At 34.4% G+C, this 20,052-nt stretch overlaps 1 pseudogene; it reads left to right on the top strand.

Annotated features, from left to right (window-relative positions):
• The first annotated feature begins 19,485 nt into the window (after window positions 1-19,485).
• Window positions 19,486-19,604, top strand: LOC118609612 (annotated as a pseudogene).
• The last annotated feature ends 448 nt before the right edge of the window (window positions 19,605-20,052 follow it).

Consider the following 20,052-nt stretch of genomic DNA (forward strand, 5'->3'; position numbering starts at 1 on the left):
TGAAGGGTCAGGACTCTGTTTGACCAAAGTCCTTGTTAGAAAAATTTTTTCAAATCACTTTGTTATTAAGTGTGTAGTCTAGGTTCTTGTCTTTTAATGTCTTGCAATACCAGTAGTCTCTCAAATTTTCTTCTAAATAACTTAAAGCATTGTATGTCTGTTCCTTTTGTAAATCTTTCCATTGTCCACATGAGAGAAGAGTATGATAAAAGAAGATGCGAGTTACTAAGAGACAAAACTGATGCCCCTGCCCTAAACTTTCCCTTCTCATTCCACGTGCTCTGCCTTCCAGACTATTACAGCTGCGACTAGGGCTTGACAACCATGTACATGCTAATAACTCATAAACCTACATTACAGCCCCAAATTTCTCCTGAGCATCTGACTCCTGCCTTCAACTGCATACAACCCATTCCACAGGCATCTCAAAATCAACTTGTCTAAATATGTACCATTATTTTTTCCAATTAGTCTACCCTCCTACTATTACCCCAAAAGCAAGAAATAGCACCAGCTTTTACCACACTGCACAACCTGGTGACCTGTGTACATTATTGACCACCACCGCCGCCCTGCGTACACGCATATGCACTTAGCATCACCAGTACTATCGCTTCCCTAGTCCAGACTACTATCATTTTTTGCCTAAATTCTTATTTTCAGTTTTCCAAATATGCACCCTATTTCCTTCTAATCTATTGTCCACACTATGATATAATCTTTCTCTAACTATTTTCTCAAGAGTTTATAATGCTTTAAAAACATCTCTTTGCCATTTGAAGAATTTCAAACTCCTTCGCCTAGATTAACAATGAGTTTATGATCAGAGCCTCAGCTTTCCTTTGTCACCTGACCTCTATAAATTTCTCCCTGTTAAATTCAACACCAACCACAGAGACTTCTCTCCAGTTCCTCGGTATTACCACACAGCCCTTAAGTCTGTTCTTCTGTGTAGCCCCTGATGAAATATTCTTCCTCCAAAGTTCATAGGACTAATTCCAACTCATCCTTCAGGTTTTAACTTAATGGTTTTCCTGCCAGAAGTCTTGCTTGATCCCCTAAGCTGAACTTTCATATCACCATACAAATAACACTCTAATATAATTGGTTTTATGTATCTAAATATGGCCTATGAAGTCAGAAAGGACAGGGACCGTGTCTGCCTCCAGTATCACAGCAATCCCAGCATCTAGCAGCTAGGGTTCTTGTCACTTAAGAGTTACTCAATACATTTGGATCGAACAGGTGAAATTTTTAAGGCAGACAAAATCCAGAATATGCATTTTAGTCTTATTATATTATTAGGTTAGTTAATTAGGTCAAGAATAAAATAAAGCAGGTACAAAAATCTAAGGCTGTTCTGAAAGATATAGGGCAACAGACTTTCAAAATGGGTTTATATGGTTTTTAATCATCCCCCTTAGCAACTTAGAAAGGTCAGATGACAATTGGAAGAAAGTTCTTCCACATCAGAACTGAGTAAAAGCCAAACTATCTACAAAAAAAATGTCTTTCGTCTCCTTATTTGTCATTATTCTCAATCTTAACAGTCATTAAATTAAATTTTAATTAAATTTTCATTTTTTTTCTGTTAATTAATGAATTGGTTTGCTATTGTTATTCCTGCTCAGACTCTTTGCCTGATAAAGATTGATTGACTCAACCTTCCACCTCGGAAGATCTGGAATCAGTTTACTGGCAGTTCACTGGAACAGAGCCAAAGTTATCCGTATTCACTTGACATAAATAGCAGTAGCTATGTGATTTACAATTGTGTTACTGCTAATTTACTAATGGAACTAGATGGGTGGATTTAACTTTCCCAAGAAAATATTGAGTCTGATCTAAGAGCCAAACCCACTATACTCTCATATCACCACGCCATTTTTCAAATCCTACCTCTTACTAACATCACATTTTGGATTAAGCTATTCAAAGCAATACATTACAGTGAATGACTGGAACAGCGGCACTGGGGTAGTAGGAGATTTTAATTTGATTTTTCCTATCTGGTTATTTTAGATTTATTTACAGGAAGTTTATAACTGATTATAAGCTGATTTTCAGTGTGTCTTTCTTCTTTTCAGATATATATAGATATAGACATGTGGAGATAGAAATATAGATAGACATAGCAATAGATATAAAAAATATATAGATATAAATATATAGACAAAGACATAGACAGTCATAGACATAGGTATAAAAACAATATTGGTTTTTCTTTCTTTTCATCAATTTCCCTAAACTGTCAGTGTTGAATGGTATGCTTTACTTATATTGATTGGTCTATTTAAAGTTTTTTTAAGTTAATATTAATATTTAAAAATGTTACTCCTTTGAGATTTTTATTTTTTAATTTAACATATAGATGAAAAGAAAATAGTTTTTAAAATCTCAGTGCAAAACCTTATGTAGAATTCTTGTTTTTGAAGTAATCGTTTCTAAAAATAATACTTTGTTTTAATGTGGCCTAGACCCTTAATTTGTAGTACTAAGGTTGATTGGCTTTTCCTTCAGAAATAGGAAAGCCTGCAGTTCCTTTCCATAATGTTCACTTACACAGAAAGAGAGGCAAATATATATTTTAGTGACCTGGACTTTTAGAACAGCTCATTAGCGCCAGTTAGCATGTAATAGATATTTTGGCTAAAGAAGTTTATGGGTTTTACAAATAATTTCTTCCTCCCGCACACCAAATTTAACAGTTTTATAGTCCTTTACAACTTCCACCCCATTCATGCACCTCGTCATTATACTGAGAGCCAAATTTTAATGATTTTTGTTGCCTCTAGCACTGTATGCATGTTCAGAAATGATGCACCCTAAACTTTGATTAAATGCCAAACTTTACTGATGAAAAACAGGTCCACTGAGTAATAATGATGAGTGAGATTTCATGCTGCTTTACTGCCAACAGACCATCAGAAAAGGAGTTCAGTTCATATAAAAGCCTCCACCAAACAAGTCAGGATAGCTGGCAGCCTTGGTAAACATGTAAATGATCTTGATAACCCTCTCTGTTTGGAAAATTCATCTAAAATACTCTCTTGCTTTATTTGGCTTAGTTTTAAATGTCAAGGGATTTGCAATGCAGCCATTAGCATCTAAACTCTTAAATTAACTAAACATATATTACAATGGCTGACCAAGACATGATGTACGATACACAATGGCTCTTGAGAAAATCTGAGTATTCAACAAAATCTCATGTTTTACCAAGAATAATGTGTAAAGTACTAAAAAGAAACATTATTAAGTTTCTACAGCTATTAAGCACTACTGTCCTAAAAACATGAAGGATTAGCACCGTGAAGAATTGTTGTGTCTTGTTATAATTAACGATGTATAATGATGTGTTATTAATAACAATAAAGAATATTTATTGACCACCGAGTATTTGCTAGACCCAGTACTATATTCTTTCCATAAATGAATTCATATAATCTTTATAATATTTTAATGTAAAGAATATTATTCACATTTTACAGATATGAACATTGAAGACCAGGAAGATTAAATACCTTGCTCAAAGTCACATACAAGCTTTGGATACAGAACCAGAGTTCAAACCTTGGTATGTTGGATCTACGCTCTCACTACTACATGATATATAATACACATGCATGTGCTCACACACACAAACACACACATACACACACCTCAGATAACTTACATTTCGTCCATTTATTTTTAAATTTAAACCATTACTTATATTAATTATCTGAGTCTTGTTTGAACCAGATTTCTGCATTCTATTATACATGAAATAAAAAAGAGCAACACGAAGTGATTTATAAGCCAATTAATAAAACACAACTGTGCCATACACATTTAGTTGTCCCCTTTAGGCAGAGATGGTTCCAGACAAAATGAAACACCAAAGTTTTGAATTTGAGTCCCTCTAAAACAAACTTCATTTCACACACAGATTACCACCACTCATCCCCTCAAAATCTACTTGTCCTTCTTCTGTCTACTAAGTACCAAGTTGTATTTCATTGTACCCAAACTTGGACAATGGCCAAAACTTGCTGACATCTTTACATAACTTTCCAACAACACATTTTATAAGTCTCATTCTCCATGTGTTATTCTCTCACGTCTTTATAGAAAAATTTTTTCTATCTATTAAAACTCAAGAATCTTCTGTTTTCCCCAGTGAGAGGTATATTGCCTTAATAAGATGATTTCTGAGTGTTCTAACAGTGCTAGTGATAACTGCAAACCATTTGAGTCAGTGTTTTTCCTTGTCTACATGCCTACTCTTTGCTATTTAATGTTTTCTCATTTTCAAATTTCGTCCATCCCTCTTTCTTCTAATCAGCTTTTATACTCAATACCTGATTGACACTGATTTAGCTTTACCTCTAACATTCAGAATGTTGGCTTATCAAGCACACACACCAGTTCCCCATAGGTAATGGGGGTAATTGCAGTTCACTGTCCATCACATTAAAAGAGCATTAATATCAATAAAATAAATGTTATGAAAAGTCTAAGACTGGACTAATATAGTCCTGTCTTTTCCTACTTACTTATATTTATCTTTTTTTCTTTTTTAAAGTTAATATTAATATTTAAAAACATTATTTCTTTGAGGATTTATATTTTAAATTTATCATATAGTTTTTAAAAAATGGTTTGGAAAATCTCAATGCAAAACACTATGTAAAATTCTTGCTTTTGAGGTTGCAGTAATATCTGTCATGTTCCTAAATGGAATTGCCAATGACTGAAAGGGGGCCTAAATAGGGAGCTATGAGATGTTCTACAGTCTGAAATACCTGGCTCATTCAGAAGAAGCATTGCTATCTTTCATGAATCAGCATCTATTTTTAAGAACCTGTACTATTTTTAAGACATCAGTACTATAGCTGATAGAGGAAAACCAAAGCAATATAAAATTGTACCCTGTTTTCAAGGAGCCAATAACTCAGAGTCAACATATAGGGAGGAAAATCACACATAGTTCAATAACAAATAAGGATGGAAGTAAAAATTATATGAAGTCCAAAGATGGGCTTCAAAAGCAAAATGATTGAAAAATGACTTTGTTGCAGAATATGGGTTTTGAGCTTGACTTTTAAAATATGCATAAATTAGATAAAAAGGAATAAAAGAAAACCAAGAGAGAAGAATAAAATCTATAATGACCCAGATATAGCAATGCCCATTCTCATGGGATAATGAAGACCAGAAACAAGAATCCATTTCAGACACAGTAGAAAATAGGGTGATCATGAGATGGAGACAAATTATGGAGAGTTTTGAAAGGAAATATAGCACAATGTTAAAGTTTTATATGAAGTTAGGAAATAAGGTTTTAATATCTATTTTTATTTATGTTACCTGGAAAGCAAATATGAGGTGTCTGGATCATGACCTAACTGTTATTACTTACAGTAATGAGTACATTGGTTCCCCATTTCCATTCCCCCCCCCCCTTTCAGGGTGATGGGAAATAACCAGATAGATCCTGTGTATATACAAAGAGGGTTTCTTACACCAACAGAAGTGGAAGCCCAAATCTATGAAACTGGAAGCTCGTATAGGCTACTTAGTGCCCCTTCTCTCTCCTAAGAGAGAGAAAGAGATCTTTGCTCCCCAATATTTAACAATTCTTTGGAATGTGAACAGGTGGCTCCATGACTCCAGGTTTTATCTCCTTTTATAAAACAAACACACTTGGAAATAAATCCCTAGCTCTCTCTTAAGGTTTCTCATTACTTATTCAGTCATCTTTTATTTCCTTTAACACAAGCTTGTCCTTTAACCTAGTTTTTTTTGCTCAGAAATCCTAAACATGCAGAAATATAAAAATTTGCCCTTTCTGTCATCAGGCAGGCCTGAGTTTGAATCATAGATCCATAATTTACCAGCTAAGTACTTTTGCAGAGTGATTTAATATCTTTGAGTTTCAGTTTCCTCAACCGTAAAATTAAAAAAAAAAAAAATTTAAGTTATTAAAAACATTATTGTGCAGTGTAAAATGGATAATGCATGTAAAGACCTAAAAACATTACCTGACTCTGGATTAGGGGCTCAAGTCATGTTAGCTACAATTATTTGTATTTTGAAATCCAAAAAGAAGCTTCTAAATTTTCTATAACTAAAATATGAGAATATTTAAAATTTGTTAAATCTGAGACTAAAAACAGAGTTTAAGTCCGGTCATTAAGGGTAGTCTTTGAAATGAGCCAGTCCTGAGATTGGGTTTGAATCATGTCTCCGCCATATACTGGCCATGCAACCTTGGAGGCATGCATGACTTGGAAGTGTCTCTCAGGTCTCTAAGCCTTATTTTCTTCATGGTAAAAGACTGGTAACGATGTTTAATTCTTTGGACTATTATAGGGATTAAATGAGATAATGTACAAAAAACATAAAACCTGCTATAAAGCTCTCAGTATAGTGTTAATCATTTTACTGTTTAATTGTTATTGTTATCACCATAGTAGTCCTAGGGAGGTGGATGAGAAATAAATTTAGCCAGTGCACTCTTGGAGTGGTGCAGAGGTGAGAGCTTGGATTCCTATGGAAAGAGGGGGCACGAAGCCCACCTAGAGCAGTGCGAGAAACTTCTGAATGTTTCTGCTTGCATTTACTTCAGGAAAGAGCCTCAGCCTTTATGAAGAATGTGCTGCTTATTTGTGTTTTCCCAAATGGAAGTGCCGGAGCTCAGTCAGGGTAGAAACTTGACTAGTAGGTCAATCCCTCTCTCTGTATTCTATTTCTAACTTAAGGAAAAAGATGACCAAGAGGAGAGTGATATGTTTATCTTGAGTGCACCAGAATAAGCAAAGAAAAAGCCGAGGAAGAATTTTTTGTCTTATTCTGTGAAGTGATTTATATTTTGCTATTTTCTAAACACAAAGAGATAAATTGAACATTAAGAGTATTAACAAAATATGAATAACCTAAAAAAATTAATGTTTTATAATAACATAGAAAATTTAAAAAGAAAACCACAGCGTATCTGACTTTTCAAAAAGCACAGTGGATGCTTAGTTATGAATACAGACCTCAAAGTCCACACAATTGAAGGAATTATATTTTAAGGTAATGAAAATGCAAAGAACAGGAAAAAACTCATCAATGTTTGGGGTGGGAGGCAAGAGAGGACTTTAAGGCAGCAACGGGAAGGAAAACAATATGGCATATGATGATTACCTCCTCTTATCAAAGATATTGTTTTGAAAATCACTTCTCCCAGTAAAGCATGCTTTTTTATCTGGGTTAAGTACAGGCTTTGGTGAATATGGGAATATATAAATGTATGATTTAAAATGATACTTTCCCACAAGTCTCCTGGAGAATTGTTTTCTAACTAGAATGCTTCTTTTATCTTTGAGCCTTTTATTTTACATTGAATTGAGAACAAATTGCACATTACTTTTTTCATGGTATTACTGTACTGAAGGGAGAAGGGAACTCTGTAATATGATTATTTTTCAAGAAAGTTAAATAGACCCCTTATTTCAACAATCATATTAATTTCTATATCATTTGTAAAATGGATTCTGACCTTATCAGCCTCAATCATCATCTTCATATTTGGATCAGTAAATTCAATTCTTAATGCCGTTGAATGGTTTAAAATGGACTTTCATAAGCCCCTTCCATTTGTTTCCCTTTGTTTTTATAACTAAGGGAAAATATATACACACATATATTTTACTATATGTTCAAAGCTAGTCGGGTCTTATTATATATCACTTATCCTCTGGCCTCATCTTATTTTTGTACTCTGTTTTCTCTTTTACTACTATATTATCTATTGTTTTACATATATTTTTGAAAGTCACTTTGTTTTGGACCAAGATGGACTCTAAACAAATAAGTAACAAGGATGTAATATTATTACAAAAATAAAATAAAAATGATGACCTTGTTTTTCAAATATATTCACAGAAACGCACACACATCTTTGCTGCTTTGTGAAATCAATATTAGTTGCTTCTGGGGTCTGTTTAGAAAATATTTAAGGGTGGCTCTAAACCAATAGCAATGAAAAAACTCTTTAGAAGGACATCCCTTACCTATCAAATACAGCTATCAAAATATACTCCTGATTCTGACCAAGCCTCATTTTCTCCGTCTCTACTGCTTTGGTCTAAAACACTATCATCTATTGCCTGGACTTCTATGATAGCTTTCTAGATGATGTCCTGTTTCTATTTCTTCCATCCCTTTAGTCTATTGTCCTGATATTTTCTAATCAGTAAATAAGATTGTTTCACACATATTTCCTGACCATTTCTTAAAATCATCTGGTAGATTTTCTTAACACAGAATATAGGCCTAAATCTTCACTATAAGAAATGAAATTTTAAAAAAATACTTAATAAGCAATGCAATAGCACCCATCACCTGGCCCCTTACAAATGAATCAGCCTGAGGAAAAGATCAGGGTATCTGACAAGGCAAGGAGATAACAAGGGGCTCTGAGTAGCTCAATGGTGTGAAAGTATTTTGTATTTAAATAATGAGTCCAGTGTAAACTAAACCATGGCTTACTAACTCTTATATGTTCTGCACCCAGATTTCCAATTCAACCTCATATTTTACTTCTTTTCTTTTTCTTCCTAGTAGATATCACATCACTTTACAGTCTTCAAACTTGCTGTTTCCTTTACTGGGAAGCTTACATTGTACACTGCTTCATTTATTAAGTTGCATGCTGGAAGGGTCTCTTCCTTCCAGAGAGCTCCTTTGACCACCCTGTCTGTAGGAACATCTCCTCCACTCTCTAGTTCCTTACCCGGCTTTATTTTTCTTAATAGCCCTTACCATTTCCTGATGTTATTTAACACTCTTATTGGTTTTCGTGAGTCTCCCACTAAATTGTAAACTCATGGACTTGGTTAGCAAGAAATCACTAGCACATAAAAATTGTTACTTCTGTATATTTGTGAACAATGGATACAATATCATCTATTGTTTTCTACCCTTCTAGAATGATCTGGTAAATAACATGTCACACTGGCAATATACATAATGCTTTATCAATGCAAGAGAAGGTGATTCCTTAGGGACAAAGTTTCACGTAAGGCATAGTAAAAAAATTCAGAGCCACTAAGACTAGTTGTAAAATCAGCAACCAAGATCCAAAGACAAGGCAGTTATGAAGAAGCTGGCTCCAAAACACACTACATTTTTTTTTTAATTTAATAGAAAACATTCGGAAACTCCTAAGCACTCTTGTGAAATAACCTTTTAAAAATGTGTGTTGAAGATCAATGCATAAAAGATATTTATAACTGATGTTGAATATATGGTTTATAGGGTTGCAAAATAATAGATTTAGGACAAAATTTCCTAACATATGCACAACACATTTTAATATCTGATTTTTAAAATTTTCTTACTCTGTTATTAATTTTAGGAAAGGGTAAAACCAGGACTCAATATATTAAGTAGGAGACATTAAAACATAATATGTTGTAGCCTTATAAATTTGCTAAATCACTTTCCCTGTCTGCTAATATATACTCCTACTTCCCTAAAAAAGCATTATACAATTTTTAAAAGAAATGACCCTTTTACAACTTATCGTGAACTTGAACTAGTATTGAAAAGTAACAAGGGTATTTCCTGTTTAGATATATCTTGTAGAGGGTTGCTAGTAAAATGATTAAGATATTAAGTAGGCCAGGGGAGGGAGGGAGCAATTGGGGAGACTGTTTTATGAACATTACAGATGTTTAACTAATGTACTGTATACTTGAAACTAATTTAAATAAATAAATTTATTTTTTAAAAAGATACTAAGTAGGTACTATCAATGATCAAAATAAACATTTCCAGTGTTTTCAGGTCTCAGCCATTGTGAATCTGCATGCTTAAATCTAATCAAGTTAAGAAGATTAGTCGAGAGATTAACAGCAAGATTGATTCACTTAAAAGTGTTGGTTTTTCTGACACCACTACTAAACCTAGGATCATTTCATTTGAAGGTATATACAATATTTTTTTAAACCAAGTTACAAAAGTATTAAACAGTATATTTCTCCAATTATAGTTTAAAAAATAATGTCAAATTTTATGGTTTTGATGCCATGACATTTGAGGAAATATAACAGGAAAAAAATGTAATATAAATAGAGAAAATTGCAAAAGTAAATGGGAAAGTGAGAATTTTCCAATTTCAGAAACATCTAATATTCAAAATTCGAGCAAAAACAGAGAATGAAAAGTGTCTATAATTTAGGTCAAACCACGAAGCAGGACAGTGCGAAGTTTTGGGTTGGGGACACAGAGATCAAGGAAGGTTATCCACTGAGTCCTCATGTTGAGCAAAAGATGGAGCGAAAGAAATTTCAGAGGACTAGATCCCTCCCAAAGAATGCCAGATTTCCCACATCCAACAAGGACATTCACAACCGCCTGGTACTCAGAGGACTGTTTCTCAGAAAGGAAAGAAGGAATCCATCCCAAATATCTACTTTTGTTACTAATGCTTTTGAAAAAAACTCACTTAAAAAAATAATTTATTCTGAATCTTTTATCCTCCTCTGACTTGCAACTTTGGAGAAAGTATCTTGGAAACTTGGAAAAAATTATTTTTATTATTTTGTGTAAATTTTCAAATATAAATATATCTTATTTCTAAAAATTCCCTTTATTTTTGTCCTTATGGCCCTCTGGTTCGATTTCTATATACCTTTTGAATCATATTGTTTTACTTAGTGCAGCACTTTGTGCCCATTCCTGAAAATAACTGATGTATTTGTCTCATAAAATGCTGTGTTTCCCCTCACGCAGGTGGCATTGTGCTTGTGCCAGGTGTCCCTGGGTGGCCACCTTGCCTATTTAAATGTAAATTGTGTGCGTACCTACGAGACTAGAACTGCGGGCACTGTTATAACAACTCATTAAATAATGCACTGATGTCTAGACACTGGGTGCAGGAACTTTTCATTGTTTTTGGATTGAAATAAGCATTAGCATGGGCAAAAATATTACTAATGGCGGCAAAGCATATCAATAAATCAAGGATAAATTTAGAAGGTTGGTATGTTTACAGCCAGAGCTCCAAATCACAGTTTGAGAAATTAAAAGATTCACAGTGGATGGTGGTCTGCTACTGCACCTTTCCTCTGCTAATTCATATCCTATAATATGTAAGTGAAATAAGTTCCCTTTACTTCATTGAGTCAAAGACCTGTAACATTTTAATTAAAAAAGAAAAAACTCACCAAACCACTATTGCCATTCAATTGCTCAGTTTTATTGCCTCTCCTGTCCTTGTCATCATAACTTTCTGAAAGAAATTGATGCCATCTGAGCTACATGTGAGATCTCTTCTTGAATGAACCAAAAAGATCTTGTTTCTTCCTCAAACTTCTTTTGGTTCTTTTCCTTAGCATCACTAAAATCCCCGTTCACTAGCTTCCTCCTTGACTTATTGTATATCTGCTTATTCAGTTTGGTGGCCCACCTATTTCCTGCCGGTAATTATAAAACCAAAAGGAAAACAGAGATTTCTTTTATTTTTATAATAACATCCTTTTGAGGAAGTAGAAAGACAGCATGGAGACACACTGAAGGAATAATAATACATTATGTTTCAGGAATTAAATCCCAAATGCAATTTGTTTTATGTTGATGATAAATTAGATAAAAGTGAACACTCAAAATAAAGATGGTATACATTGCTAAGCAGAAAGAAATATTCTTTTGGTAGAAAATCTATTTTTCTACAGATATATAAATTCGTTTGACCTAATTTTTCAACTTTCATGAACACCTGTGAACTATTGACACCAAAGGTTAGACAATTGATGCTGTTTCTTTCCTAAGAAAGCAAGGTTACTAATTGATTAGATATTAAATTAATTAGATTGTATTTTTTCCTCATGAATTTTTCTGCATTGTAGCTAAAGATTCTTAGTTTCTAAAATGTGGACCTTAAAATCAACAAGGGATTGTGTTTTCTTGCTCTGACAAAATTTTCACTTTCTTATCACATTCTGATTATCTAATCAAAAGGTATGCGTTTCTTTTAACAAAAAAAATGAGATGTTTGTTGGCCATGAAGCTAACTGGAAAAATAGACACTAACACAAAACTTTGAGAAATATGAATCTCAAATTATTTAAATTTGAGGATGGTACCACCAAAAAAAGAAGAAATATTAAGACATGGAATTGAAATGGATAGTTTATGTCTAAAACACTTTTTTTCAGTTAGAAGACTCTAAAACAATAGTGTTTACCCTGTATGCTATATTATGACATATAGAGTTTGGGAAAAATAATTCGATAAATTTTTTTCTCAATTCATAGAAATCCTCATACTTTGATCTTAATTATGAATTAACTGCATGTGCTCCATACTCTAGTAGCACACTAGACTAATGATGATCTTAAAAATTTGTCTCTTTGTAATCTTCATAAGAATCTTTATTTTGAAACCTACTGCAAATGTTTTGTTTAATTTGAACTTTGGAAAATAGATGGCAGTTTTATCTAAAAGGGATTCCCTAGACTGAGATAATTAAACTTCATTTTTCTCTAAACCTACCTCTTCCATCCTATAACCTAAAGGTAAATGTGTAAGTGCTAAGAACAGAATGTCTGGCTGACTTTTTAAGCATATACAGTATATACAGAGAGAATTTCAAAGCCTACCATATCAGTTATATAAATGACTAATCACTCATTTAAAATTGGATTAAACCAATTTTGCAAGTGTATTTTGGGCAATCAGGGCAGTTACATAGAATTAAAGGAAAACTTCTGAACAAACGTTTGCACTTGGTGTTTTATGGGATAGTTGCTGCAAATGCACCATCATGTCTAGATGACTGACATTTCTAGCCATGGTACATCTAAGCAGTTCCTGATGACTAGACCTGCTTTGTACCAACCAACACAATCATAAGCCCCTTGAGCCTCACTCTCTGAAATGTGCCCCTTGTACACCATATCCCCCCACTCCCTCACCTATTTCCATTTCAACATCTAACATATTTCCCTGAAGGCAATGTGAAACTTGGCTATGACTAGCTGCTAAAGCTAATATGTAGTGGCAGCAAAAAGTCATTAGCTGAAAATTTGGCTGGGGATCAGCAATGTTGGTTATAATCTACATCTTGGATATGACTTGGATTCTATTTAAGAATGAGAGGAGCCAAAAATCATCAACTGGAGTAGTTAGTCTATAAGCAAAAGGCAGGTAGATGTTACTGATGCAAAGTACCCTTCCTACTCTAACCTTAGACCTGTTTAGAAAGGTCCATTGTTCAATCTTGAATCGCCCAAGGATACAGGCGGTAGGTGGAGTTTAATAAGGAGCCCACTTCTAATTTGTAATGCCCTCTTTATTTAGCAAAGTAGTGTTGTAGAAAGAACTCTAGGCAGAAGGAGACTTAGGACCAGTCCTGAGCATTTCAATTGAGCACAGACTACATGAAGATACAAATTTTCAGGAAAGCAGACTATAATGAGACATGACCTTTGACCCGAAGGAATTTACAACCTGTCGCTAGGAATTAATGTAGTTTCCTAAACTTTCAGTGCCTCAGTTTCCAACTTGGAAATGGAAATAATGATATCGAATCCAACATTCTTCATGTACGTATTGTAAGGCTCATCAGGGTTAAAAATGACAACAAAGGATCCAGTCTTTACATTCCACAAAAGTAAAACCCAAGTCAATGTCAATACGTATTTCAGACTACATTTTTTTTTTGTCCTCAAATGTTGTTAGAGTAACAGCAACTAAAATAAATGGGTCATTGACTGATATTTAATGCATTTTATTTTTCTCTAAATGATTTCTTGGCCAGTTATATTTGTTTGCAATAATTACATTCTCATGAAAACATTAGACGCCTATTATATATAGAAATGGTAAGAAGTAAAAAGAGCATATGAAAGTCACATGAAGTATCCTTTACTGAGAAATTAAGCCTATTTTAGAAATCAAAGTAGTTATTTAAGAAATAAATGTTATTAAAGAAAAATAAAATTTGAGGAAAATTAAGGAAAGTGAGGGGAAAATGAGACAACAAAGTGAAGAAAATAATTTATTAAGATAATGTTGTTTTTTCTGCTATTTCTCTTCTTTAATCTTTTCCCCAAAAACCTCTTCTCCAGAAAGAGATACACTATGGATAAAATAAACAGCTGTAATTTCAGAATATATTTAAAAAAACAAAACAAAAACAAAAAAACTCTCTCTCTGCCATCGGTCTACCATAGACTCTTTCTGGTGGCATTAAATAATGATGATGTTGACGATGATGATGATGATGATGATGATGATGATGATGATGATGGAACTAATGCACTTTAGAGACTTTATTAAAATACTTACTGTTCTCCACGAGGCATGGTGCAATCAACCATTCTCAAACACTGTTGTAAACCTGTATAATGTTAGACAAGTAACCTTGTAAAGAGGGTTAAAAGGAAGTGGATAGCAGTTTTAGATAGTGGAGAGGAATCTGGGGAGGTAACATTGGAATAGGAAAATCTGGTCTCAGTAAAAAAACTAGACCATCAAGGAGCTAGCACCATGATGGAACTGAAGAGGAATTACCAGCAAATGGATGAAAAACTTGTCAGTATTTTACTACTTCACTAAATTCCTTAGAGCCAATTCTCCCATAAATTTCCACTTTGAGGAAAATAGCTGCTAAAGCTGCTATCTAAGTAGATGGGTGATGAAGTTGAGTTGAGAAGCTACTTCTGCAAGAATTGAAGACGTAAAAGAAAATAAGAAAGTAAGGTGAGAGTAATGGCTTAAAGGTGGAAGGTATGTATGTCATAAACAATAGGAAAGAATTTAACATGTTTATAGGCTGAAATAAGATTCCAGAATGATGATCAGGAGAGAAGAGAGGGGATATCCTTGAATAAGACAAAGAAATTTTCTTCCTCTGAGATTTGAAAAAAAAAAAAAATAGTGTAGAATTGGTAAGGATGCAGGTATTAAGTGCTGGGAAATGGGAATGTGCACCTTCATGACTTCTATTGTCTTTAGGAAGTAAAAGACAAAGTCACTAATTAAAAGTAAAAGGTCTGAAGTGAAGTAGTTTGATAAAATGGTAGGACTTTCAAGATCTGCTTTGGAAAAACAAAGTTATTTAGAATGGGGAGGAAAAATATTGACAAGGAGATTTGTGGTTTCAATTTGTATTAAAAACCAATCTCAATCTAGATCCTCTCAGGAAAGGACAGATCCTGAAAATACCAATCTTTCTGAGGTTATCCAGGCAAAAAGTTCATAAAACATAGTTCTGGGGCCAAGCCAAGGTATTCAGAATAATAAATAATCAGTTAAACATGGCAACCCATGGAGATTTGCTTGGAGCCAGCAGATAAAGCAGGTAAGAGTGAGTAGAAACGACAAAACAAGAAATGGGGCAAACATAGATGGAATGAGGAAGCAAAGGGTCAGAGACTAAGCAGTAGGGAAGAGGGTAAAGCCTGTGGGTAGTAAAGGCTTGGTTCAGGAGTACACATATGGCAAATACATTTATTTAGCTGTTCCATTCATTTTGCCTGTGGTTAGGTGAGTTCCAGCTAGGTACAGAAAGGACATTTACATGGGTAAGCATGAATCCAAGATGCATGGTTCTCTCTGGCAATCTCCACAGCCCTGGAGGAGGAATGAAGAAATTGGATAGTTAGAACAACTCAGGTTTTGATATTACTTGGAGAAGAATGTTGGAAAATTAACAAACAATGATTCAGACAAGATTTAACAACAACAAAAAAAGTGGTGACAGAAGTCTGGTGATAGACCAGAGAAAAGGGGACTGAATGGCTATAAAACAGGTGAGTGGAAGAAAGAGAGTGAAAATGATGGCTATATCTACTCTAAAGGCAATCTCATACCCAAATACCAGTTTTCAAATCAATTCTAGAAATGAATAATTTGTGACGGACAATAGCACAATGGAAAGATCTATTGACCATGAGTAGTTTGAATAATGAAGAGGATGGAGAGAGAATATGATGGTACTTTATAGTTCATTGAAAATGTTCATTGAAAAGGAAAAGAATGCCAGGCTTTAAGAAAGATCAAATTATGTATATTACAATGAGCACCATAAAGCGTATGTATGTCTAGGGCAGAAAGTGAGAGAGTTTCACAAATAAAACAGAGACATTTCAACTTAGGTTTTCATATGAATGGTTGTCTTTTGTCACCAGCCCTTTAAGTACTACAAACATGATACACGAATAAGAAATTAACTGTCATTTTCATAGTATTTTGCCTTCTATTATGTTTGGTGACTCTCAGGGTAACTGTGAGAGGAATAATGATGCCCCTTCTCTCATTATATAGAAGCAGAAACTAGCAGTAAGTAGATCTCTTAAGCAGATGTTCTTCCACTAAAGGTCAAGCCTGTTCCCTAATGCCACAGAATATGAGACAAGATGTACATCTACATATCAAGACAGAGAAAAACACTGAGTCCCTGCAAAGCAGAAATATCAGCTGCTAAATTCAGACCTTGTAAAAATAAGTGGAGAGAATAATACTTTTGGTTTATGGTTGTCATACATGAATAAATCTATAGTGTTTAATAAGTTATGAAACTACGTTGCTATTATGAGAAAATGTTATCTCTTTTATAACTCAGTAATTTGTGTGAGCATAAATCTATAGACTTGGCAGAATTCATAATGGCTCCATATGCCCACAACTAAGGCTCAATTGCTCTTTATTACTTACAAGAGATTCCTTGCTGCTTTGCTATTACATCATTTAAAATATTGATCTTAAGTTATTACTCACATGATCATGAATCAAGTCCTGTGTGTTTACATGCTGCAGCTGAAGACACTGATCCAACAGCATTATAATATGAAATTTAAGGTATTGCAACTCCGTAAGGAAATTTTCTAAAACCATTTGGACATACTTTGAATTATTCGTTTGGTTAATTATCAATGGCTCCAAAGTGGGCCACTGTAAAAGCTTTCTTAGTAAATTGCTTTCAAGGCCTTGGGCAGTTTGTAGGCATTATGCTGCTTTTACTCCATACAAGGTTCTCTTTGTCTATTATCCTGTCTGTTACGTGTATCCTTGCACTTTACACTAATGTTTGTATACAGCCTTGGTTTGTTATCAGGCTGCCCAGTCAATTTAAATAGTCTTCCAGTCCTGTCAAGTGGAGTTTGAATTTGAACATAAGATCTTTAACATCATAATAAACATATCCATCTGGTCACTATGGATGAATAAGTCAAACATACAAGTCTCCAAGTCCTTATTTCTCAATATTTTTCTTGAAGTTTCCAGGTCTCAGACTGACAATTACCACATCATATGGCTATTGCTTCCCTTATTATCTTCTCTTAATATCCTTAGCAATTAAGATCACATCCAGTGTGTCTGGAGGAAAGGTAATCTGGATGAGACTTCTTAAGGTATTATCTGATGCAGGCACTGTAGCTCTAATGAGAATCCTGATGAAAACATAACATCAACCAAAAGATATCAATGTTTGTTCCAGAGAGAAAATGGGATTGTTTGGATGTGTTTATTTGTTTTTAACATACGCAAGGTGATTTAGACTGTGTCAGCTTATCTAAATCTCAGAATCCCTTTTCCTGCATAGTTCCAAATTCCTGTGGACCACAAGAGATATTTGGGGTGACATTTGAAAGGTGGAAAGAAGCCGCAGACATATTCTTTTACACTGGGAAGATCCACATGAGATTACAAGTGCTGTTGCAACTCCAGCATGTTGCTTCCAGTCAGGTGGCTCACCTTATCTAAGGGAGTCCCAGCCAGCTTGAAACAACTCCAGATCACCAGGTCTCTTGCTTCCGCTCCGTTTAATCCCGGGCCCGTGTGCACAGCTCCTGGGACAGCAACAGCACTTGCTCTTCCAACTCCAGTCAGGTCTCTACTTTTAGCTTCTCTGACTCTTGGGCCAGATACATGTTTAGCTCTTCAGTGATGGGCACCAGCCTCATCTTCAAGTCACCAGCAGCACTGATGTTGAGGCTTGGCTGTGGCAAGAGACTTACATGGGTTCCAGTTCACTCTCATGGCTACAAATTTATCCTGTGTCTCACCAACTTCACCATCGTTCCTTCCCAATGACCTGCCCTGCTGACTTCAGGCCCAGTAGTCAATATAGAACCATCTACTACAAATGTGTAAGGCCAAATCTCTATGATAAATCTCCTAGTCTTTATCACTCTTAGTGGCTCTGTTTCTCTGATTCAAACTTAACTAATAAAATATGCATATCTATTATACTCAGGGGGAATGATATCTAGTAAAATATACTTCAACAACATATTTCATTCAATATTAAAATTTGGAGTGGTAAAAAAAAATTCCACATTTATTGTTTTAGGTTGATATTTTGAACTTCCAAATAATTTTATTTTTAAAATAGTTATCTACAGGTAAAATGTTAATAACATAAAATTATTGGAAGCTTAAGATTATCTTCCATAGACCATTCTGAAAGCCACATTCATATAGAAATTAATTCAGTCATGAGAGAACAATGGTCTTAATTAGGACATGAATAAGTTTTGTAATCCAAACTACTGAAACAATTTCCCAATTTTGACATCCTGAAGAATTAATTCTTCTTATACTCGGTAAAATAAAAGAACTCATTTTAAAACATAGACAATATTTTGTAGTGAAGACACTTAACAATAGGTAGATAAAACCAGAAACTGAGCTAATAAAATTATTTATGAATATAAATGTTTTTCCCTAATATATTTCTCCATACAGGCTGTTAATCTAATTTATATCACATATTTAGTTCCTTTCTACTTTTCCCCACCCCACGAAGGAATGAATGTGCTGGTATACATTCAGACAGGGCACATTCATAATCACTAGAACCCCAACAAGTTTAAAAGGCAGAGCTGAAAGTTTGATATGTTTCGGAATTTTCTCATTTTGTTTCTGCCCCTATATTACTTACATGTGTTGAAACAATGGGATTCTTAACATCTGAGTCACTCAATGCCACTTAGCAAGTCAAGCGTGCATGAAGCATGGTTACTGATGCTGCAGAAGATGCAAGGGTAATAAAGACCCAGCTTCTTCCTGCAATTTAGTAAAATATGGTCAGTGCCAAGGCTGCAGGTAGAGGACTAAAAAAGAAAGTGAGGTAGAGGATGGTGCTGTTTTACTCCTGCTAAAGACTAAAGGAGCAGAAGAGAGATGGGTGTGAAACTGAAGAGTCCACGCGATGGAGAGAGGGTGCTATGGTGAAAACATATTACTTATGAGTGCATGTTAATGTACACTCCTTAACTAACGCCCATATGCAAGTTTCAGTAAAGTATTTGTGGAAAATATGAAAAACTATTTGCTATAGGGTCATATAAAGTCTATGCAAGTCTATTCCAAATAATCCTAATTTTTGAAGGCATAGAGGGTTCTGTGTAATGCCTGGGTTAAAATTTTAGATTAACAGATAAACTAACACAAGTACCCCAGTTATGACAATATAAGCCAGTGTACAAAATACAACTGACTGTTTACGGCCATGCCACTCTGAACAAGCCTGATCCTGTCTGATCTCGGAAGCTAAGCAGAGTCAGACTTGGTTAGTACTTGGATGGGAGACCCCTTGGAAAGACCATGTGCTGTAGGCATAAAAAATAAGAGATTGTAAGATGAAAAGGTCCTTGCAATCTGTGAGGTCAAGCAAGGGCTGCCTCACCTAAAAAATGAATAAATAAGTACAATGGACTTTATAAAAACTGAAATTATTTTGGTAGAAGGATGAAGAAAAGCATTTCAGAGAGTTAGTTACTCATATGAGTCTTGAAAATTGAATGATATTTCAAAACATAAAAATAGAATTACAGATATTGGCAACAAAAAGAGAAAGTCACTGAATAGGAAAACTGAGTCTGTTAAAGAAATCAATGAAAATGTCTAAAGTAGGATATATATGTAGCGGGGATTGATAAGAGATAAAACTGGGGAGTAGGTTATAACATATTATGGACTAGAGAGCCCTGAATGCCAAACAAAAAGGTTTTTTGTTGTTGTTGTTGTTTTTTCACTTTATTTTATTAGAATAAGGATCCCAATAAG

Source organism: Rousettus aegyptiacus, unplaced genomic scaffold (assembly GCF_014176215.1).
Source record: "Rousettus aegyptiacus isolate mRouAeg1 unplaced genomic scaffold, mRouAeg1.p scaffold_m13_p_11, whole genome shotgun sequence".
Lineage (NCBI taxonomy): Eukaryota > Metazoa > Chordata > Mammalia > Chiroptera > Pteropodidae > Rousettus > Rousettus aegyptiacus.